Source organism: Pseudoliparis swirei, chromosome 18 (assembly GCF_029220125.1).
Source record: "Pseudoliparis swirei isolate HS2019 ecotype Mariana Trench chromosome 18, NWPU_hadal_v1, whole genome shotgun sequence".
NCBI classification, from domain to species: domain Eukaryota; kingdom Metazoa; phylum Chordata; class Actinopteri; order Perciformes; family Liparidae; genus Pseudoliparis; species Pseudoliparis swirei.
In genome coordinates this window covers 6,021,833-6,047,170 of record NC_079405.1, presented here as the reverse complement: position 1 = coordinate 6,047,170, position 25,338 = coordinate 6,021,833, and the positions used below count along the sequence as shown (strand labels likewise).

General features: G+C 44.2%; 2 pseudogenes; one reads left to right on the top strand and one right to left on the bottom strand.

Annotated features, from left to right (window-relative positions):
• The first annotated feature begins 3,753 nt into the window (after positions 1-3,753).
• Positions 3,754-13,265, top strand: LOC130207878 (uncharacterized; annotated as a pseudogene).
• An 832-nt stretch (positions 13,266-14,097) lies between these two features.
• Positions 14,098-24,580, bottom strand: LOC130207877 (zona pellucida sperm-binding protein 2-like; annotated as a pseudogene).
• Between the last annotated feature and the right edge of the window lie 758 nt (positions 24,581-25,338).

The following is a 25,338-nucleotide window of genomic DNA, read 5'->3' as shown; positions in this document are numbered from 1 at the left end:
GGCTTGTTCAGCCTCCCTCAGCACCATTGATACTGGTTCTGGTGTGTAAAATGTCAACTTCCAGATGCCATGTGATTCCGCAGAGGCCTATAGGTAAGGAGAGAATTAATCATTACCTCTGTTGAATGAGATAAGAATGGTGCAGGTTGAAAAGCAAGCCCACTGTAACAGGAATTCGTACACATACATCAGGAATGACGTCGATCTCTTTAACATCTCGAGTCTGCCCCTTAGCTTCAGGAGTAGCAATGTGGTGGGACACCTAAAAGAAATGGTGGCTTAATAGATTGTTAGAAACAAGTCGGTAGAGCTTTCAATATTAAGTGACCTACTTCCATGTAGTTCCTGTCACAGAGAATCTCTCTAGAGGCCCAGCTAGTGTAGCTGCAAGTCTGGCTCACATCATGGGTAACCACATCTGATCCACTGGGGCCGTACATCCGGAGCCTTAAGCCAACATTAAAGGTTTGATCGTCCTACAAATGAAATGCATGAAACAAGAATTTGGCTTTAGGAGAGTCAAGAGCTTAAAATCCTGCAATTTTTTAAACAAATGTCTCCAATTAGTGTTCTCCAATTGGGGAAGCGTGTTATTATTTTATAGTTGGCTAAAATATATAAGGTCAAACATTGGCCGTTTTAGATGGCCGCTGTATAAAACGCATACAATACTGATAAGCTAAAATATATGCTCGTAAAAAGTTCAATTCTTAAGTCATTAATGCAACAAATGTGCAAACATGTTTCTCACAGGCAACTCATAATTAAATGTCCTCAAATAAATTAAACTCAAACACACCTTATTGTCACATGCTTGGCCCAGCAGAGGCGAATAGATTCTGATGTTACCCCAGGTCGGGACTCCATGCTGTAGCCACACTGGGCAGCCAGGTTGGGCGTTATCACAATGTGCTGGGTGCCATCTGGGGAAATAAAGGCGAGCATGACAGGACACCTCTCTCCTAGTGTTCACCAGCCATGCTTATTAGCAGACTGCATACTACTGATGGCCTCCACCTCAAGTGCATGCCCACTGCTAGGGCCTTGTCCAATGACAGCCTCATTAGATTACCCACGCAGTCTGAATGCAAGCCGCTGCCTGTGAAAAGAAAAGAGCTTGTGAGGAGCAGTACACTTTCTGGAACAATGGTAAAGTCATTTAGTTTGAAGTCAGGCTTACTTGACTGTGAATTGACCTTCATATTTGGCCTTGCTTGAGCCAAGATGATTACTGCAGCCACCAAGTTCCATAACAACCTTTAAGTAAAACACATCATTTAGAGACATTAAGTGTGCAGCAAGCAGTCATTAAACAAAGAAAGTAAAGTAACTCACATGTTCCCAAGTCTCCACATCTTGCAGTCTGAGAGCAGCCAAACAAAAGAACTAGAGGAATCCAATCACTAGCAGCACTTGGCACTGAACACCCAGCACACCTGATAACAGACCAACTCTGAAGAGAAGTGACTGACTGCTTGCTGATACATCGCCAGCTGTTTTATACATCAGTTAATTACAATACACATGTGAGACATCACCAGCTGTTTCAAAAAGGACCTGTAACAGGTGATCTTCCATCCTGGGGGTGGACTCCAGTCTCTAGTGGGAGAGGAGGACACAAGGGAGAGGACAACAAAGGGAGTGAAGTTTGAAGGGAAGTCAACAAATGAAGAAGTTTGGGAGAAAACTGTCCTGATAAAGGAAATAGAGTGGTTTACGGAAGGTGATGAGGGGGAATTTAAAGTAAAACCTTAAATACAGAAAGGAAGATGCGCATGTCGGTCTTAGCTCGATAGTCCTGACTAGGGAAGTGACAAAAAAGATTGGAGAGGTGGAAATGGTAAAAGTCCTGACGGATGGAAACTTTTTTATAATATGTCAAATGGAAGAACAGAAAAACAAAGCGATGCTAATATAAAGTATATGTAAGAACATTTTAAGTGGGAAAAGAGTGTTTGGTGAGAATTGAGTTACACGGTGTGTGATAACAGGTATTGCAGTCGATGAAGATCTCTAAAAAATCCAACAGAGTTTGAGTGGGGGAGAAGTGAGATGAAGAGATTGATAAGAACAGTTCATGGTGAAGGGGTTGAGCTAACATTACGTTAGATAGCGGTTAGCTACATTTAAGGTATGGTTTTCTGCAGTTCAAAGGTTGCTATGTCTATCTACGTCTGGCATCCTTGTAACTCATATCTGGGAGTGAGATGTGTGTGCACTTTAAGTCATCTTTGCCTAATATTAAACAATGCACACATATAACACACTTTCCTCTATATGTTGTGGCACACAATACAATACAATACATTTGATCTTGCACAGGTAGGACAGACTCACTGTCGACCAATTGGAAGAATGGGTAACAATGGGTTTTCCTGAGAAGAGCAGTATTAGCCTAGAACAGGGGTGGCCAACCAGTCAGAGACTAGGAGACACATTTTTTACTGTGTTACCGCAAAGAGAAACATGATGCGCACGCACACGCACACACACACACACACACACACACACACACACACACACACACACACACACTCAGTTCAACCAAGTCCACAAACAATAATATAATAATTTCCAATAGCGTTTTTCTTTTACTATACATGTTGCTTAGTGGGACTTCCTGCATTCTTTGCCTTGAACAATCCTCTTCAATATGGCTTGATTCCGTTGTTGCCACTGGAAGCAATTCTTTCACATGAACAGGTCGATGCTTTGGTTTCACGTGTTTCAGGAAAGACAGACTACGCTACGCCACGATCTTCAGTGAATTAACGTCCGAACCCCTCCGAGAGAGCGGCCCGCTCGACATTTGGCTGTGGTATTTCTGCGTTTGGCCAGCGTGCCCGAGTTTATTTTCATCTCACCCACATGCGCGTTTGCGAAAATACCCTCTTGAACTCATGCGGGCGAACACCCACATAAAAAACAACACAAACTTGATATGAGCGTAAGAGCCGCATGGCCTAGAGCAATTGGATCGTTTGTGTTTTCGATACCGTTGCCCTAAACGAGGCCTGAACCGATACTTTAAAAAAAGGAGCACGAGGACATTAAAAACCTCTTCGGCCATATTACCTGTAAAAGCCGTTATCATGGCCCACTGACAAACAACGGATATCAGACTGTCAAACTCGTAGCTAGCTACCAGCCTCTGAGCCAGCTCATGGTTATAATGGCTCTAATTTATTATTTGTTTTCCTACTTTTATGAATACAAGACTAGCAGTGTGCATTTTCTACCTGGGAGGCGAGACTACCGACTACTTGGATCCTGCTAAGTGTCTTCTTTAAATTAGTTTATCTGCTGAGTTACTGTTGTATTTGTTGTTTGGAGCTGCTGGATTGTTGGTCTGTACTGTTTTAGGATTTGTTGGTAGAGAGGTGTGTCCTGATTACTGACACCTGAATCTTCACTGATTGAATGGCTCATCACCTGGTTTCAATTGGTGTCATTTGAATACCAACGAGCAGGGGTGAGTGTCAGCCTTGGCTGGAGGTAATTACCAACTTTTGGCTCATAACGGATCGGGTCTTTAAGCGTCATCGGACGAAGGCTGGAGGACAAAGACATAGGAGTCTTCCGTTGGAGTCTTAAATGGTGGCTGTGTATTCCACCATTTTGTGAATATGTGTGTCTTTTCCATACCTGTGCGTATCTCTACTCGTAGTTACTATAGGACTCGTTCATTCATGTGCGGAACCCTCCTCGGTTATCCTTCCTACCCGTTCTAATCACACCCAGCACCTTGTCACGGGAGGCCTCTGGAACTGTCAGTCAGCCAAAGCGCAAGGCGGTTTCATCTCTGGCTTTGCCATGGAGCAGTCGCTTGACTTCTGGCTCTCACTGAGACCTGGATCACAGCAGACAACACGTCTACCCGGCTGCTCTCTCCTCTGCCTTCTCCTTTAGCCACACACCCAGACCCTCTGGTGGGGTGGAGGTGCAGTTACTCATCTCACCCAAATGGTGTTTCTCTCCCTACCGCTTCCACTCTTTATCCCACTGACTTTTGAGTTCCATGCTGTGACCGTTACTCATCGGTTCAACTTCACATTGTTGTTCTCTCCCGTCCCCCTGGTTCTTTGGGAAATTTCTTGGAAGAGCTAGGCGCCTCCTGTCGAACTTCTCGGAACACGGCCCCGCTCATCCTTCTGGGTGACTTCAACATCCAGACAGAAGTCATGTGATCTCTACCCACATAGCAAACTGACTCAGTTCCAGATCACGCCCAATCCGCCATAGACTCCGGAAGGCTCAAAGCGGGTCCGGATCGGCTAAATGCACACACCGCCGATCCGGAACAGATATACAGTGACATTACGATATTGGCGGATGGGCGGATCCCGCCAATATTACGCAGATATTCATAAAATATTGACCCTTCCATAAAGCGGCTCATTTAGCCAGATCAAGCTAACAAATATGCATCAATGCAACAACAACAAATGAAAAACGTAAATAATGTCAAACAGTTTTTTATATTTGAAAGGACAAATTTATATACACACACATTTAAAAAGATATATTTTAAGTCTGTTCAGTGGGACGTCTGGCAGGCCTCCTGGAGCTACCCGGTCTGCTGCCAGGTTGAACCACCGAATGGCGTGCTTAAGAACCTGGTCGGTCAGTGGACGCATGTGTTGAGTGATTCTTTCTGACAGCATCTGTAATCACAAGCAGATACAAAATCACATGAATATCAGTGCAACATAAATCAGACATGCAGTCTAAAATCTAGTGGCTGTCTGGCACTTAAAGTGTGCTATGCTAAATATAGTCAAGTCAAGTCAAGTCTTTTATTGTCAGATACACAGAAGAAACTGTTCTCCAGTCTCTGTGTGCGAGACCGGATGATCTGGTACCGCCTTCCAGAGGCAGCAGGGTGAACAGGCTGAAGGCTGGATGATGGCAGTCCTTTAGGATCCTGCCAGTCTTCCTGAGGCATCGTGTGCGGTATGTGTCCTGCAGGGCTGGAGCTCCCTACCGATGATGAACTCCATGATCCTGACCACACCATAGGGCCTTGCGGTCCTTGGCTGTGCAGCTCCCAACACTGTGATGCACCCAGTCAGGATGCTTTCTATTGTGCATCTATAGAAATTGGTGAGGATGACTGAATCCATGCCAAACTTCTTCAGTCTCCTCCAGGAAGAAGAGGCGCTTCTGGGCGCTTTGACCACCTTGTCTGTGTGTGAGCAGACCAGGTGGTCGTTGCTGATGTTGACCCGAGGAACCTGAAGCAGCTGACCATCTCCACTCCATAGAGCTAATATATCATATAACTATTATGTAAAGGTATAGTTGAGTAACATTCACCTAAATAGAGAATAAAGTTGCAATTCAAACATTTTATTTAGAAACATGGTTATTCGTAAGTTTGAACACAAAAGACCTATCCGGGTGAAATCAAATTGTTTTCATTCTATATGAGTTACTTACAGGAGCAAAGTCTTGGGCGTCATTAGATTGAAAGATTTTTTCCATTAATCCCTTTCCAATTTATGGACTTGCCAACATCATCAGTGAACTAAATGCGTGCGAGGATGTTCCACGTTGCACGTTTTACATCATGTCCTCCGATTGTTCCCAGGGAGGAAATCTAAAATGGATAGAAAAAGTACTATTAATATTTGATATTGTTTTTAAAAACATTACCATCAAACAGGGTATTATCTAGTGTTAATGACATACAATAGATTTTAATGAGCTTTGCGTGAGATTCTTAAAACAAACAAAAACTCACCACACTCTTCTTCATTAAAGCGTTGGCTGGATCTTTGAGCTGTTGCTCAAACATGTCCACTTCCTCCATTGTGGTCAATGGAAACGGGTCTCTCCACTCCACTTCTTGACCAGACATTTGTGTCACGCTGGGGCGAACAAAGCTGTCAATTTTGGAAGTTAATTGATGGACCTGCTGTGTTAATTGATGGACCTGCTGTGTTAATTGATGGACCTGCTGTGTAAGCGTCTCAGCATGGCCATCATTTGAACTTGAGCAGCTATAAAAAAAACATTAGAATAGCATTTAAAAGGGAGAGATTTTACATCAAATATGGAAACATCAAGTGTTATACAACTCCATTAATCCAATCGTCATAATCATATTCACTTGGATTCAATGTGACAGTGTGTATTGCATGTCTCGTATCAATTTACCATCGTTAACATTGTAAAAGTGAAATGATTAAAGATTCAATTTGAATCCCATAGCCGTTTGAGTTGTTGCTCACCGCAGCAGGCAATGGTGTCTGAACCACACCTCGCCCCTCGCCAGGTTGGCGTGTACCCTGCATGGCTTGTTCGCTGTCCTGCTGGTGATGAAGTCCGTGGTGGAGGAGGGGCAAGAGGTGGAGGAGGGGCAATAGGTGGAGGGGCAAGAGGTGGAGGAGGGGCAATAGGTGGAGGAGGGGCAATAGGTGGAGGGGCAAGAGGTGGAGGAGGGGCAATAGGTGGAGGAGGGGCAATAGGTGGAGGAGGGGCAACTGTCCTGCTAGTGGTTGGACCCTTTTTTTTTTTGGGGTGGCGATTTTCAGTCTCGCTGTCTGCATCCGAGTCCCCAAAATGGCTAGAAATGGAGTTAGGAAAAATGTATTATTTGTCATACTATAACATTGAATGACAGACACTTTATTTTATTAAGGTAAAGAGTTCTAAAGAATACAATTTATACACATTTACTCACACAGGCATTGGCTTTCTCCTTTTGGAATTGCTCCTCTTCTGAATGGAGATCAGATGTGTCACAGGACATATATTTTGTTAACCATCGCCTTGCCACCAAGTAATCATCTAAAATTAAGTCAAAACACAATGAAAAGTACAGAATTATGACCAGAACAATGTCATTAAAATGTTGTTCCCCATATATGAACATAAGGTAAATGTTTTTATGTATTTGTTTAAACTGCTAATTATTAGAATATTAATATAATTAGCATACCGCATGATCTAATTATTCTGACATCATGTGTCTGCCAGTCAGGCTGAGGTTCTTGACACCGGACCGCCTTGTCCACCCTTTCATCCCTCGGGTAATCTGGCCAAACGCAGCCACCACCACTGTACCAGCTTTGTGGCACGACTGCTACTGTTTTGCTGTCCAAGAATTCAATCAGATGGAACATCCTGAATTACAGAGGAAAGAAACAAACAGTGTCATCAGTCACAGAAATATAACTCTGTTCCAAGAACTTCTGAAAACAATTTTGCAACTAGAAACAATTTAGCAACTATTAAAGTTCTCTATAACCAGGAGTATGACAATTACCATTTGGAAAACATGAGAATAGGTCCGGTCGCCTCAAGTGACTACTGCCAGTTGTGCTGCTTGGTGGAACTTCCAACTGAGAACTGTAAAGGCCAACTGTATACCTGGAAACTATGACTTTAGCTAAAAGAGCCAAGATGTTTTGTCCATTAGCTTTAGTGTGTTTGTGCATTTAAGAACTTGATTTTCTTGAAATAAGAGTTTTAACAAATGTTTTATTGACACACCCAAGTCCATATAAATCGACAATTTGTTTTGCAAATGCACATTAGATATCTAAAACGTATGAAATAGGGTATAGCCACAAAACCATCCCTTGATGAGGCAAAACAGCACATTTTCTGAACAAGCGCTGACATTTTAACATTTGCTTAAATGGATCAGATGGTTGGACAATTTATGAATATTCAAATAGTCAGAGTTGAAAGGTACAAGTGAAGAACAAAGACTTCTCTGAACACTCCTTGTATATCACATACACTCCATCATTGCATTCTACAATGTTATGTATATAACAAATTTCATTTCCAATGACAAAAACATTATCCCCGGTTGAAATTTTAACAGTCCACTTGTCTGGGCCATTTCACCATACTGTGCTTTCACTGACATACCACCTACAAGTGGTCCAACAAAGTGTGGTTTTTAAATGGCTAACATTTAAAGGGGTCTGGTCTTCTTTTCTCTGACAATCGTCTGATAATTTGTGCAAGGGGAAACTCTGGTTTTCTGACAAGCTTTTTCAGCGTGTGAAGGTAACTTTCATACGGAAATGCAGAGAATGAGTCGAAAGGCAACCATGTTGTTGAACTTCATCTGCCAGATGAACCAAACCGTGGATATTATAAGCGATTTGATCTTTGCCATATATCTCACCAAAGTGACTGACAAAGATCGAAAAGTAGTGTGTGTGCATACTATGCATTACTAGATAGTCTAGGACTGACTAAAATGGCAATACCAGAGAAGAGTAGCATGAAATTGCTGTACATATTTCTGTCCAGAAAGGTTCCTAGTATGGACAGGTCTGTGTACAGTAGAAACTGGCGTAATTCTGTTGCCTTCCACCGATCCAATTCTCGTAGTGATCTAGGTTTTCGACAAACTCCACAGGAATATAGGGACGCATTTCTATCAATTTTGCCGACATTCTTTCAACAATGTTTGCAGGCATTCGGAAAATTAGAGGACCCTGAGCCAGATGTGTAGCAATCGTCTAACAACACCCAAACAAACCAAATGCATGTAATCCAAAGGGAATGCGAAACCATGCCGACACGCTGCCAAGAAATGGATGTGGCCTCATGATGATGAAGCTCATCTACCATGTTTTCAAACGATTCGTCAGTCCTTACAGCAAAGTCTGTACATGGATATGTCATGCGTCTGTTAATGTATTTCCCAGGCTGCATACATTTGTCACAACCATGGTAGCCATTGTGGTTCTTTGTATTCTTAACAAATGATCTGGCTGGTGTGTCACAAATGACTGTGTCCAGTTGAAGCTTCAATGTCTTACCTCTATATCAAAACCGTTTTCAAGCTGTTGCAACTCTGTAACAAAAATCTTCAAGGAACTCTTTTGCTGAGCTGGGTTTCTTTGGTCCACAGAATAAACCTATTACGACTGGTTCTTTCATGGGAACATTCAATAGCAGACCAAGGATGGGCCACAGTTGCAGACTAGAGCTTTTGAATAAAGGAAGTCCATCTATATATTTGCAACTTCAAAATGAAACTGTCTGCTAGTGCATGCACATAATTTGACAGTGTTTCTCAGCGAAAGAAATACCAAAATAGTGGTACTGACCCCCAGCCTTTTCCAAGATGGAGTATTTAAGTTTAGTCCCAAGAAGAGTCCTGGCATCCCTTGGAAGGTCAGAATGGAAAATACGAAGTATGCCCAATAGTGCTGTCAAAGCAACCAAAGAAATGCCAAAGTGTGTGGCCCAGTTAGAAATACTTGCAGACAGGGACAAGGTTTCAAGTTGCTCATCAGACTGTTCAGAATCAGGCGATCAGACTGCCCATCACTGGCCACAAAGGCAAAACCATCAATTATATCTGCTTCTACTTCCATGGCACCCTCCTCACTAAAGCCTAATCCAGTTGTAGTGTCCAGACAATTTGCATCTTCTGTACAATTTATACTTTCAAAGACTCCCCACTGACATCTACATGTTCCTCTCTGGTGTCAGTTGAAGGCAGTTCTATCTGCGATCGTCCCTAATTTGGTCAAGTCTTTTTGAACATCTTGGCGGACCCTCGTCTAATGGTGGAGTTGGAGACAAGCCCAGTCTTTCTGTTCATTTTATCTAAAACAAACAAAAATAAAATGTTTTAATAAAACACTACGCTGTACATTAAGATAGTATTTTAATGGATTAAAACAAATCTGGTCATTTTAAAGTTAAACAGGTTATACAATTCCCTCAAATGTGTCTTTAAGTTGCTGTGAAAACTTCCTCCAAAAAGACATGCTTACCTGAATTGTAGAGATCGAGTCCTGATGAACACTTCTGTAAAACTGAGGATGACATTTCAAATAGTAAATTATGTGTTGAGAACTCAATACATACAATTAAATAAAAACAGGTTTGTGCTGGCCATCTTTATTAGCTTGCGAGCTAGCGCCTCGTTATTAGCTTCGTGAGCTAGCGCCTCGTTATTAGCTCGTGAGCTAGCGCCTCGTTATTAGCTCGTGAGCTGGCGCTCCGTATTAGCCTGTGACCCTAGCTAAGCGTCCTTATTAGCTCGTGAGCTGGCGCCTCGTTATTAGCTCGTGAGCTAAGCGCTCCTCGTTATTAGCTCGTGAGCTAGCGCCTCGTTATTACCTTGCCCAGCTTCAATCGCGCATTTGAGTTGGAGCTTAAGTATACTAAGTATACTTAGCTCCAACCCAAGAACCACTGAAAATTCAGCGTAGCTGCAGAAGATAGCTCACCTAACCCTAACGAGATAGTTCGAAAATAGCCATAATTCGACAGTAGCAACACAATTCAACACCTAACTAAGTAATATGTCTGGTGCAAAGAGCTGCAGGTTTGAAAATTCCAGTTTGGAAAGTCGAGTAGAAGTCAGAGGAGCAACGATTCAGGGTGCTCACACTTTTTCAGCATGCACGAGCTACTTATTATGTGACCAAGTCAGAGCGATCGCCCGACGGGGGGAGGGGCTAGTAAGTGTGCTCACCTGCCATGGCGACCGAATCTAGAAGAGTTGTTGACGGGGTGGGGGTGGTGCTAGTGACTTTTCTTTGCTCCGTCCGTCCCGATGCGGCGCAAACCGGTGTCGGGAGCTCCAGCAGCGCCGCGAGACGGCGGGCAGAGGACTGTTAACGCGACACGTAGAGACAGAAATGGCGTGCTTCTGCTGTAATGTGGCGCTATAGAAAAGTGACAGGGGCGGGCCAATTTCTTTTTATGTCATGCGATCTACCAATACTACGCGCGATCGACTGAGCGCAACAACGCGCCGCTGTGTGCGTGAACCGGATGCAGATGCGGGTGGATCCGGTTCACATAAACCAAACCGAGTGCGGTAGGGCGGATCTAGCGACCTGCGGGCGGCTCTAGCGTCCTGCGGGCGGATCTAGCGACCTGCGGCGACCTGATGGCGGATCTGGCGACCTGAGGCGGATCTAGCGACCTGTGGCGACCTGCGGGCGGATCTAGCGACCTGAGGGCGGATCCGCCCCGGAATCAGCTGCTATCTGGGTACTCTTACTGTCTTCCTTTGACCTCTCACTCAGTCCCTCCCCTCCCACTCACAAAGCCGGCAACCACCTTGACTACATTTTCACTAGAAACTGCTCTACCTCCAACCACACTGTAACTCCTCTCCATGTCTCTGACCACTTCTTCATCTCTTACTCTCTCTCGCTCTCTGGTACTGACAACCCACCCATATCTACAGATTCTGCACCTGTACGGCGCAACATTCGCACCCTCTGTCCCTCCTCCCTGGCCTCCTCTGTCCTATCTGCTCTCCCCTCAACTGGCTCCTTCTCACTTATGCAGCCTAACTCTGCCACAGACACTCTCCTCTCTATCCTGTCTTCATCTCTTGATTCTCTTTGTCCTTTTAAGACACGACCGGTTCTGAAATCCTCTCCGGCTCCGTGGTTGTCGGACTTGGTGCGCGCCGAGAGAGCCACCCTGCGGTAGCGACGGAAAGAAAATGGCGAAAACGAATCAAGCGGAAGACTTGCTCTTCATCAATCTCTTCTCTCCTCCTTCTCTTCCTCTATATCTGCAGCCAAAGCTCTTTCTACCTGACCAAAATTCAGTCTTCCTTCTCTAACCCCAAAACTCTTCTCTATCTTTTCCAACCTCCTTGATCCCCTGTTCCCTCCTCCTTCCACCCTTTTGCCAAGCCACTTTGTCCACTATTTTACAAACAAGATAGTGACATCGCTCCTCCTTTACTAATCCATCTTCTATCACCTCACCAACACTACTTCTTCATCCCCTCTCTTTCCTCTTTCACCCCTGTCTCCCAATCAAGTTCTTAGCTTGGTGACCTCCGCCCGACCGACCACCTGCGCCCTTGACCCCGTCCGTCTCCCATTCTCAGGCTATTGCTCCTGACCTTCTGACCTTCCTCACCCATCTTATTAACAGCTCCCTCTCAACTGGCTGTTTCCCCAACTCTCTGAAGGAGGCGAGGGTCAACCCTCTCCTGAAGAAACCCACGCTCGACCCGTCTGAAGTCAGCAACTACAGACCGGTCTCTCTTCTTCCTTTTCTCTCCAAAACTCTGGAGCGAGCTATCTTGAGCCAAGTGTCCTCCTATCTCCACAGTAACAGCCTTCTTGACCCTCACCAGTCTGGATTCAAGGCCGGCCACTCGACAGAGACTGCCCTCCTTGCTGTCTCTGAGCAGCTTCACACTGCTAGAGCAGCCTCTCTCTCCTCTGTCCTTATCCTTCTAGACCTTTCTGCAGCATTTGACGTGAACCACCAGATCCTTATTTCATCTCTTCAGGACCTGGGGATCTCAGGCACTGCAGCTTTCTCTTCCTACCTTAACGACCGCACTTACGGGTAACTTGGAGAGGATCTGTGTCTGATCCTTGTCCTCTCACTACTGGGATTCCTCAAGGCTCCTACCTGGGTCCCCTGCTCTTCTCTCTGTACACAAATTCTCTCAGCTCTGTCATTCATTCGCATGGCTTCTCCTACCATAGCTATGCTGATGACACCCAACTGATCTTCTCGTTTCCACCGGCCGAAACACAGGTGGCGGCGCGAATCTCTGCCTGTCTGACCAACACCTCAGTGGATGTCTGCTCACCACCTGAAGATCAACCCTGACAAGACCGAGCTACTATTCCTTCCAGGGAAAGGCTCCCCCACCCATGACCTGACTGTCACCTTCAGCAGCTCTGTGTTGGCCCCTACCCTGACTGCCAGGAACCTCGGGGTGACACTCGACAGTCAACTCTCCCTGACAGCCAACATCGCTGCGACGATGCGTTCCTGTAGGTACATGCTGCACAACATCAGGAGAATATGGCCTCTTCTTACTCAGAAGGCGGCACAGGTTCTGGTCCAGGCTCTGGTCATTTCACGCCTTGACTACTGCAACTCCCTGCTGGCTGGTCTACCTGCTAAGGCCATCCGACCAGTGCAGCTCATCCAGAATGCAGCAGCTCGACTGGTCTTCAGCCTCCCGAAATTCACCCACACCACTCCTTGATCTCTTCACTGGTTACGGTGGCTGCTCGCATCCGCTTCAAAACACTGGTTCTGGCGTACCGTGCTCTGGGCGGATCGGGCCCGTCTACATCCGGGATATGGTCACACCATACACCCGGCACGTTAACTCCGCTCGGCAACAGCCAATCGACTTGTGCCTCCTGCACCTCGAGCTAATCACTCGAAATCCAGACTGTTTGCTGTCCTGGCTCCTCAGTGGTGGAGCAGGCTCCCGTGACATCAGGACAGCAGAAAGTCTCTACATCTTCCGCCTGAGACTGAAAACACATCTTTTCCGACTATCTGGATTAAAACACAGATTTGCATTTCAGTGGCACTTATTGTGGTGCGACTGAGTTGAGGAAGTGTTGCTTCCTGTGTTCTTGGTTTGTACTCTAGGTTGAATTGCACTTATTGTAAGTCACTTTGGATAAAAGCGTCTGCTAAATGACATGTAATGTAAAAGCAATCAACGTCACGGTACTAATGAGTTCAGGCTGCTCTTGTCACCATCGGCGTACACGTTTTCAGTTTTCAAGGGACCGGTCTCGCCATCACGCTCAGCCTGACCGTTGATGTGCTCTCGCAGACAAACACAGCGCATGCCTCCGCTTTCAAAATTAAATTTGATAGGCTATCGAAACCTGCTGACAGGGCAGAGTCCCCAGAGAAGTTCAAAATAAGTTTCTCAATTTCAATCGGCTCAGGCACCGAAATATCCGTTGCGTTTCGGTCCGGGTGGCACCGGTTGTGTAGGAACCGGTGCAACCGGCACCCCAATGTGGCACCCAACCCTAGTCACGAATGTTCTTCTGAAGCAGTCTGTTGAGCGTGCTCTACTGTCCCTGCAGCAGGTAGAGGAGAGGGTGGTCTAGGTTCTCATATGGACAACACTTTCTTCAGTGTCCTCACCAGCTGTGCCATCCTTTATACACGACCACTGCACATCAGAGAACTTGTGGAGATGGTCCGTCTAAAGTCGTCCTTTGCTGCTTCTACCACATCTGTATACAACCCATTGTTGATCTGCCTCATGTGCCACAGGAAAAGTTGCTGCCCTGACTGCATGACATGCAGCGGGTTCAAGCGAACTAGATACAAATTGAGTGAAGAGATGATTGCAGAAGTTCAAATTAGTTTATTCAGGAGTTTGAGCAGAGGTAAACACAATAGGCCCAGTGGAATCTGCAGTTGGTTGATGGAGTCCGTTCCTCTTTGTACTAGAAGAAAAATAAAAAGACAAAGTCAATCACCAACTGCATGTAGTTTCAGTTGATAAATGTTTCCCAGATGTCCCCTACCCCGTTTTCTCTCTTGTCTGTAGTTCATCTGGTGTGCAGGTTGAACACACTGGCCTCTGCATGAACCATCTGCTTCACTGGTCACAAATCTCTGCATCGCAGTGGACAAAGATCTGAAAACGGACAGAAGGGTTTATTACACAGGGCTACTATGAGATGTGGACAATGCACACTGCTCATCGTTACCTCGTTCTTCAGAACACGCCTCATCTTTAGTGAAGGTGAACATCTTCATAGAGAAGCGTTTGATGTGGGATGGGACTAAAACCCTGGCATCTCTCACAACAGGATGGAAAACTGTCACATAGCTGTCATCAGGACTCGCACAGCTGGGGAGGGATTGACAACATATTTGATTTATCACAAGTTTTGAGACCTTACCTAGCTTTATGCTACTCATTACCTGTCTACAATGATATCCCAGCTAGGCAGAGATGTCCGGTCTTCATCAAGTGTAGCCCAACAGTTCTCCAAGATGAGCTTCAAATTTGGGTCAGTAGCCTCAACCAGCTCTACCTCAAAATAGAGGCTGCCTCAGATATTTTACAACTGGATAATCTTCTGCTTGGTAGAAGAGCGTATGAATCTGGAGGAGAAGAGTCCCATTAGAAAGAGGCATTGTCCTGACTGGGTACCGTCTTGCAAAAACAAGGTTTGATAAAGTCAACTTTACCCTGGGCTAGCCTCATTTGAACCATCAGCTGTCCTGAGCCAATATCCGCGGTGGGTTCATATTGTCTTGGTTTTGAGCTGAAGCCAACAGTCTGAGTCTCGTTGACCACATAGTAGCAGGAAATGGTTTGTCTTGGAGAAAGGAGAAGAAAATACACTGAGGTGGACCTCACTAGAAAGTATATTTGATTAAAGATTGGACTAGTCCTCTACCTGTACTGAGGACCAACTGGTGATGGTCCTTTGTTGTAAGGCAAGGCAATCTCATTTCATACAGCATGTAGTGGTCAAAGAACTGAGGACAAAGGACGGAGGCATTAGCATTTTAACAATAGTGTAGGGAGATTTAAGGTGAACCAACACTTACTGTTCTTGTGGTTCCACATGACGCAACATTGAAAGAGAAATATGCAAAGCGATCACCACTGAATGCGGTTTGCATGACTGGTCCATTAGGGTCAGCCTACTTGGGACCATATTGGTCACAGAAGCCACCTTCACAGCCGTAGCAGTCATCGTTCCATTGGGTAGCACTCTGCGGGTAGAGGTAGTAAGGGTGAAGAACATGTCCTATAGTCCCATCAGCAGAAACCCTAAACATGTTTAAGTCTTACCGGTTGTTGTTAAGGGAAAGTTGCAGGATAAGAAGAGATCAGCGAGCACCCAGTCGTTACGGGCATGAAGCAGAAAGAAGTCAACGTGGGCTCTTAGTGAATCTGAGGTTATCAGCTGGTAGACAACGAGGGAAGTTATCAATGCAGAAGCTTCAAGGTGAGAGGTTACAGTGAAACATACCAAGGTCGCATCCTTGGCATTGTATGGAAGACTGACACTGAAGTGTGTGCCGTTTTCTTGGACCTGGTAGTGAGCCATCTCAGGTGTCAGCTGTTGTTGTCCAACCATTGCCTTGAAATTGTTGGCTTGACTCCGTATTTCACACTGATGTAAAACTGGTTCTGGTCACAGGTGCCAGTGATGGTTGGTAGCTCTAAAGCAGAGACAAGGTTGACCATAGAACTATCTTTAGCTTAAACTCTACGAGGTTGTGCAATGTTATATTTAAAATTAGACACCAAAGGTTTTGGTCAGTTAGCATCCCTATCACATCATTCAGTCATTACATTTCTCCCCACGCTGATGTGATTGTGAGCTAGATACAGTGAATAGTGAAAGTTCAATCTCACCAACATCTTGGAGGCATGCAACTCAATTGGGTGGGCAAATGGAGTTTCTTCAGGAAGGATGATAAACCCAAAGATCAGCGAGAGGAAGTAGGTTGTAATCAAGGGTTCAGGATTCTGCAGATGTAAACAACTCAGTTAAGTCATTGAAACCAATACAGAGCAAATAAGCGGGCACCAAGTGACATTTAGCATTTAATTTCACTTGCATCTTTCAGTACAATATCTGCATCAAAGGGCACTAAAACAGAGATGCTCTTGGTTCCATTGGCGTGGCGATGCTCCTGGACGGTAAGACCTCTGGCATTGCTCTCTTCAACAGTGAGCACACTGGTGAAGAAGGTGATGTTCCTCAGCACCACATCATGAAGAAGGGGCCCCAAGACAACGCTGAACACTCGGGCCTCTGGGACAGTATCTGAGGAACAGGACAAAGGCTATAAACCTTCCTTTATTAGCCTGAAGTTCTGTCATCTACCAGATAACGACTTACTTTCTTGGACGTGGGGAGCGTGAAGAATAAGAGGGGTGGTAATGGGGAACAAAACCTTGTATCTGGTATCATCTCGGGTGCCAGTGGTCCTCCACAGTACCTCGAGCATGGGCACAACAATGTAGGCAACGTGGTACTGGTAATCTGGGGCATGGCTCTGCAATTATTCATGACATTTTAATAAAATATGCAAAGAAAAGTGACCATGCATTTCTAAGCTAGAGGACTTCCCAACCGTGTAGTGACCATCAAGCTGAGCCCACTGGGATCTCAATGATGATGTGGAAATCTATGGCCGGACAGCGTGTATCCTCGTGCAGCCATCTGAGATCCACCAAGCCTCCTCCCGTTAATGCCCATGTGCATTCCTCTGATTTCCAAGCTGCCATCTTCCAGTGGTGTCATACGGCGAGGTACGTGCCAAGAGATTCGTTGTTGGTGAAGAGGACGCCACCTGTTAATGTAACACTGTTGACTCATCCATATGACAGACTTAAAAAACCATGTCAAGATTGCTCGAGACTTGCCTGTAGGACAAGCAGCTGCCAAGTCCACCACACCCAGACCATGTGGTGCCTTGTAGTAGGCTCTCACCCTGAAAACTTCCATGGAGACTCCATCCACCTAAGAGGTCAGGTTTATAGTTATGCTTCAAAGCCACCTTTTATGCAAACCACTTGATGGGTGTGTTCTTACTTCTTCTGAAGTGGTCTCTGCTGTATTGTAGGGGGATCGCATAACCAGACGGGTTGAGGTCACCATGGCACCATAACCAGCTTGTTCAGCCTCCCTCAGCACCATTGATACTGGTTCTGGTGTGTAAAATGTCAACTTCCAAATGCCATGTGCTGCCCCAGAGGCCTATAGGCAAGGGGAGAATTAATAATTTTCCTCTGTTGAATGAGATAATGGTGCAGGTTGAAAAGCAAGCCCAATGTAACAGGAATGTGTACACGTACATCAGGAATGATGTCGATCTCTTTAACATCTCGAGTCTGCCCCTTAGCTTCAGGAGTAGCAATGTGGTGGGACACCTAAAACAAATGGCTGCTTAATAGATTTTTAGAAACAAGTCGGTAGAGCTTTCAATATTAAGTGACCTACTTCCATGTAGTTCCTGTCACAGAGAATCTCTCTAGAGGCCCAGCGAGTGTAGCTGCAAGTCTGGCTCACATCATGGGTAACCACGTCTGATCCACTGGGGCCGTACATCCGGAGCCTTAAGCCAACATTAAAGGTTTGATCGTCCTACAAATGAAATGCATGAAACAAGAATTTGGCTTTAGGAAAGTCAAGAGCTTAAAATCCTGCAATTTTTTAAACAAAAATGGCTCCAATTAGTGTTCTCCAATTGGGGAAACATCTTTATTATTTTTATAGTGGCTAAAATATATAGGTTCAAACATTGGCCGTTTTAGATGGCCGCTGTATAAAACACATACACTACTGATAAGCTAAAATAAATGCTGGTAAAAAGTTAAATTCTTAGGTCATTAATGCAACAAATGTGCAAACATGTTTCTCACAGGCAACTCGTAACTAAATGTCCTTAAATAAAGTAAACGCAAACACACCTTATTGTCCACGTAGCAGCCCAGCAGAGACGAGTAGATTCTGGTGTTACCCCACGGGTCGGACTCCATGCTGTAGCCACACTGAGCAGCCAAGTTGGGTGTTATCACAATGTGCTGGGTGCCATCTGGGGGGGGGAATAAAGACGAGCATGACAGGACACCTCTCTCCTAGTGTTACCCAACCATGCTTATTAGCAGACTGCATGCTTACTGATGGCCTCCACCTCAAGCGCATTCCCCACTGCTAGGGCCTTGTCCAATGACAGCCTCATTAGATTACCGCAGTCTGAATGCAAGCCACTGCCTGTTAAAAGAAAGGCTTGTGAGGCAGTACACTTTCTGGAACAATGGCAAAGCCATTTAGTTTAAAGTCAGGCTTACTTGACGGTAAATTGACCTTCATATTTGGCCTTGCTTGAGCCAAGAGGATTACTGCAGCCATCAAGTTCCATAACAGCCTTAAAGTAAAACACATCATTTAGAGACATTAAGTGGGCAGCTAGCAGTCATTAAACAAAGAAAGTAAAGTAACTCACATGTTCCCAAGTCTCCACATCTTGCAGTCTGAGAGCAGCCAAACAAAGAACTAGAGGAATCCAAACACTAGCAGCGCTTGGCACTGAACACCCAGCACACCTGATAACAGACCAACTCTGAAGAGAAGTGACTGACTGCTTGCTGATACATCGCCAGCTGTTTTATACATCAGTTAATTACAATACACATGTGAGACATCACCAGCTGTTTCAAAAGGACCTGTAACAGGTGATCTTCCATCCTGTGGGTGGACTCCAGTCTCTATTGGGAGAGAGGACACAAAAGGGAGGACATAAAGGGAGTGAAGTTTGAAGGGAAGTCAACAAATGAAAGAAGTTCTGGAAAACTGTTCTGATAAAGGAAATAGAGTGGTTTACCGGAAGGTGATGGGAAATTTAAGTAAACCCTTAAATTCAGAAAGGAAGATGTGTGCATATCGGTCTTAGCTCGATAGCTTTTACTAGGAAGTGAGTGACAAAAGATTGGAGAGGTGGAAATGGTAAAAGTCCTGACGGATGGAAACTTTTTTACACTATATTATCTGGAAGAACCGAAACAAAGCGATGCTAATATAAAGTATATGTAAGGAAATGATAAGTGAGAAAAGAGTGTTTGGTGAGAATTGAGTTACGTTGTGTGATAACAGGTATTGCAGTCGATGAAGATCTAAAAATCCAACAGAGTATGAGTGGGGAGAAGTGAGATGAAGAGATTGATAAGAACAGTTCATGGTGAAGGGTTGAACATTACGTTAGATAGCGGTTAGCTACATTTAAGGTATGGTTTTCTGCAGTTCAAAGGTCGCTATGTCTATCTGGCATCCTTGTAACTCATATCTGGGAGTGAGATGTGGTGGCGCTTTAAGTCATCTTTGCCTAATATAAAACAATGCACACATATAACACACTTTCCTCTATATGTTGTAGGCACACAATACAATACAATACATTTTATCTTGCATAGGTAGGACAGACTCACTGTGACCAATTGGAAGAATGGGTAACAATGGGTTTTCCTGAGAAACAGTATTAGCCTAGAACGGGTGGCCAGTCAGGAGACAGTCAGAGACTAATTTTCTCAATCAGCGTACTTGTGTGCTTTCCTCTACTTGTGTTCCAGTGACTGTGAAAGCGTCAAAGCGTCAGTCAGTCGCAGCCAGTGCATGTTTCAATTCAAAGTTTGCTTCTCATAAGCACGGTCAAAACACCCGGATGTGACTTGATCTTGGTCCTCCCACTTTCGGAGGATGCATCAGAGGAGACTTGTGCGTACTCTGGCCTGCATATATCAGAATGCATTTCACCAGCAACGGAAACAATAAGCGGAGGTGAAAATAAACTACTGACAGTTGACTTTTTCTAAATACTACTGTTGTTGAGTCACGGAATGTAATTTTACGATGTTTTCAGGCGTTAAATTAGTAGTTTAAAAATCAAATCTGTGGTCGGTTTGTTATGATTCAGCCCTATTAAAGATCTACGCCCGTAGATTTGAGGTTGTGCTCATGGGACCACTGAGCTCTGCAGCGCGGTCTGTGTATGGCCATTGAAACAGCCTGATGTCGGCAGGACTTTTAAAATGTTCCGCTGGCTCTAGCGTCTCCGTGAGGTTAACATGAGATATAATTGGTTTGGAGGATCTAACGAGCACAAAGAGCTTATTATTTATTCACGATAACGTTACATCAGTTTGACTGAGGTTAAGATTCAATTCAGTTCAATTCAGTTTATTTGTATAGCCTAATTTCACAAATATACAAATTTGTCTCGGAGTGCTTTACAATCTGTACATAGACATCCCCCCAAAACCTCACGCCGGACATCGACCAGGACCAGGAAAACTCCCCAAATAACCCTTCAGGGAAAAAACGGGAAGAACCTTTCAGGAGAGCAACAGAGGAGGATCCCTCTCCAGGATGGACAGAACAATAGATGTCATGTACAGAAGGACAGATTTAAGTTAAAATACATTCAATGACTTAATTCATAACTTTATATTTTAATTACATTTAACATTGAACTCATGGTGTATTTTACTTTTGACGAATTGTTTGCAATTACATGTGTAATATAACTATATATTAGGGCTGTGAAACGATTAAAATTTTAATCAGGTTAATCACAGGTTTCTGTGGATTAATCATGATTAATCACATATTACCGATATTATGGTATATTTTTGTGAGAACAAAAGATTTATGACAAAGAAGGATATATACATTTATACATTCTTTTTTTATCATAAAAAACAAACAATGGTGATGCAACTCAGCAGTTATTTAGCAGTTCTCTTCCATATGGAACATTAATATATCTTCATCCGAAACAGAATGTTTAAACAGAACATTTTCTTTTTTTGTCAACCATTAACAACACCATTAAAGGCCCTCTAGCTCGTCTTCCTTTAGCAGCTGCTGAGGCAAACTAACTTTGTGGGTTTTCTTCATGAACTGGGGCGATGATTAAATGAAGGGACAGGCGACCCGTCTGCATTAGGCGGAAATAGTTCAGATTGAATCGGTATATTGGAAGCTCACTCTGCGCATGCTTTCAATGCGTTAAAAAAACAACCTAATTAATCCTGTAATTTAATTATTACGCGTGAACGCGTTATTTTTCACAACACTATATATACATACAAATATATATATATATGTATGTATATAACATATTTATTATATATACATATTTATATATAATCTAAATATGTATAAACAAAATAAATATGTTTTTATTTTGTACACAATATTAATACAATTATAGGTGTATGATTATTTTATTATTAATTGTGTGTATATAGATAAATATATATATATATACACATACATCATTCAAAATAAAATAATTATATTTAAAGAATAATGAAAAAAGCAGGGTTGTCATATTTTTTTTAGACTGTAAAAAATAATTTACAGTGAATAATTAGGTAAACTCAGGAGCAAGAACAGCTGATGTGGTGGCGTCATCAAGTAAGCTGCTGTTCCAATCGCAGAAAGACCGTCTCCGTTCTCCGTCCTCCAGTCTGGACTCCCAAGTCCAGACTCAAAAAGCCTACAAGTCTGTACTCGTGTACTTTGAATTGAAAGCGCCGAAGAGACAAATTTTTACTGTGTTGCGAAGAGCCACATGATGCGCTGCACACAGACACAAAAACACAGACACACACTCAGTTCAACCAAGTCCACAAACAATAATATATTTTACAATAGCGCTTTTGACTATGCATGTTGCTTAGTGGGACTTCCTGCATTCTTTGCCTTGAACAATCCTCTTCAATATGGCTTGATTCCGTTGTTGTCACTGGAAGCAATTCTTTCACATGGGCGTCAGTCAGAACAGGTCGATGCTTTGGTTTCACGTGTTTCAGGAAACACCTTACCTTTGCGCGATTTTGGCGAATTAATGTCTGCGAACCCCTCCGTAGAAACGACCCCGCTCGACATTCGGCTGTGGTATTTCTGCGTTTGTGGCGTGCATAAGTTTATTTTCATCTACCGCCCACATGCGCGTTTGGCTAGAAAATACGCTCCTTGAACTCATCGGGAAGGCGAACACCAACATAAAAACCCACAAACCGATATGAGCGTAGGCCGCATGGCCTAGAACAATTGGATCGTTTGTTTTCCAATGCCGGTTGCTAAGCGGGTACTTTTAAAGCGATATCGGTGCCTGAACCGATACATTAAAAAGAAACAGGACATTAAAACCTCTTGACCATATTACCTGTAAAAGCCGTTATCATGGCCGCACTGACAACCTGATAGTCAAACTCGTAGCTAGCTACCAGCTACAAGCCAGCTTAAACATGGTTATAATGGCTCTAATTTATTGGCCTACTTTTATGAATGAAAGACTTGCAATCAACATCACGGTACTAATGAGTTCAGGCTGCTCTTGTCATCATCGGTATACACGTTTTCAGGGGGACAGGTGACGGTATCTCCATCTCGCTCAGCCTGACTGCTGATGTACTCACGCAGACAAACAAGGATCATGCCTCCGCTTTAAAAGATAAATATGATCGGCTATCTTAACCTGCTGACAGGGCGGAGTCACCAGAGATGTTCAAAATAAGTTTCTCAATTTCAATCGGCTCAGGCACTCGAAAGGCACCGAAATGTGCGTGGCGTTTGGTCCGGGTGGCACCAGTTGTATGAGAACGGTGGCACCCAACCCTAATCAAGAATGTTCTGCTGAAGCAGTCTGTTGAGAACGTACGCTACTGTTCCTGCAGCAGGAGGAGAGGGTGGTCAGGGTTCTCATATGGACAATACTTTCTTCAGTGTCCTCACCACCTGTGCCATCCTTTAGACACATCAGAGAACTTGTGGAGATGGTCCGTCTAAAGTCGTCGTCCTGCTTCTACACATCTGTATACAACCATTGTTGATCTGCCTCATGTGCCACAGTAAAGTTGCCCTGATTGCATGACATGCAGCACCAGGGTTCAAACGAAATAGATACAAGTTGAGTGAAGAGATGATTGCAGAACTTTTAAATTAGTTTATTCAGGAGTTTGACCAGAGGTGAACACAATAGGCCCAGAGGAGATTTGCCTTTGGTTGATGAGTCCGTTCCTCTTTGTACTAGAAGAAAAAAAAGACAAAGTTGATCACCAACTGCATGTAGTTTGTTGACAAATGTTTCCCATATGTCCCGTACCCCGTTTTCTCTCTCGTCTGTAGTTCATCTGGTGTGCAGGTTCAACACTGGCCTCGGCATGAACCATCTGCTTGCCGATGGGTAGCAAATCTCTGCATCGCCATGATGGACAAAGATCTGAAGACGGACAGAAGGGTTTATTACACAGGGCTACTATGAGGTGTGGACCAAATGCACACTGCTCATCGTTACCTCGTTCTTCAGAACCGCCTCATCTTTAGTAAAGGTGAACATCTTCATAGAGAAGCGTTTGATGTGGGATGGGACTAAAACCCTGGCATCTCTCACAACAGGATGGAAAACTGTCACATAGCTGTCATCAGGATTCGCACAGCTGGGGAGGGATTGACAACATATTTGATTTATCACAAGTTTTGAGACCTTACCTAGCTTTATGCTACTCATTACCTGTCTACAATGATATCCCAGCTAGGCAGAGATGTCCGGTCTTCATCAAGTGTAGCCCAACAGTTTTCCAAGATGAGCTCCAAATTTGGGTCAGTAGCCTCAACCAGCTCTACCTCAAAATAGAGAGGCTGCCTCAGATATTTTACAACTGGATAATCTTCTGCTTGGTAGAAGGCGTGTCACGATGAATCTGGAGGAGAAAGTCCCATTAGAAAAGGCATTGTCCTGACTGGGTACAGTCTTGCAAAAACAAGGTTTTGATGAAGTCAACTTTACTGGGCTAGCCTCATTTTGAACCATCAGCTGTCCTGAGCCGATCTCCGTGGTGGGTTCATAGAGTCTGTTTTGAGCTGAAGCCAACAGTCCGGCGTCGTTGACCACATAGTAGCAGGAAATGGTTTGTCTTGGAGAAAAGAAATACACTGGTGGACCTCAGTATAAAGTATATTCGATTAAAAGATGGACGAGTCCCTCTACCTGTACAGAGGACCAACTGGTGATGCTCCTTTGTTGTAAAGGCAAGGCAATCTCATTTTCATACAGCATGTAGTGGTCAAAGAACTGAGGCCAAAAGGACGGAGGCATTAGCATTTAACAATAGTGTGGAGATTTAAGGGTGAACCAACACTTACTGTTCTTGTGGTTCCATGACGCCTTAACATTGAAAGAGAAATATGCAAAGCGATCACCACTGAATGCCGGTTTGCAAGACTGGTCCATTAGGGTCCAGCCTACTTGGGACCATATTGGTCACAGAAGCCACCTTCACAGCCGTAGCCGTCATGTCGTTCCATTGGGAGCACTCTGCGAGTAGAGGTAGTAAGGGTGAAGAACACGTCCTATAGTCCATCAGCAGAAACCCTAAACATGTTTAAGTCTTACGGTTGTTGTCAAGGGAAAGTTGCAGGATAAGAAGAGATCAGCGAGCACCCAGTCGTTACGGCTATGCAGCAGAAAGAAGTCAACGTGGGCTCTTAGTGAGTCTGAGGGTTATCAGCTGGAAGACAAAGAGGAAGTTATCCAATGCAGAAGCTTCAAGGTGAGAGGTTACAGTGAAACATACCTCGAAGGTGCATCCTTGGCATTGTATGGAAGACTGACGCTGAAGTGTGTGCCGTTTTTCTTGGAACTGGTAGTGAGCCATCTCTGGTGTCAGCTGTTGATGTCAACCATTGCCTTGAAATTGTTGCCTTGACTCCGTATTTCACACTGATGTCAAACTGGTTCTGGTCACATGTGCCAGTGATGGTGGGTAGCTCTAAAAGCAGACACAAGGTTGACCATTGGACTATCTTTAGCTAAAACTATAGGTTGTGTAATGTCATATTTAAAAGGAGACACCCAAGGTTTTTGGTCAGTTGGTATCCATATCACATCTTTCAGTCAACTGACAGATAAAGATAACCTCTCTCCTCCGGCACCAATAATGTTACATTTAAAACATGTACATTTGAAAAGTACCTGGGAAATTTCATGGCCATATAGCTTAAATTTCTCCCCACGCGACGCCATTGTGAGCTAGATAAAGTAAACAGTGAAAAG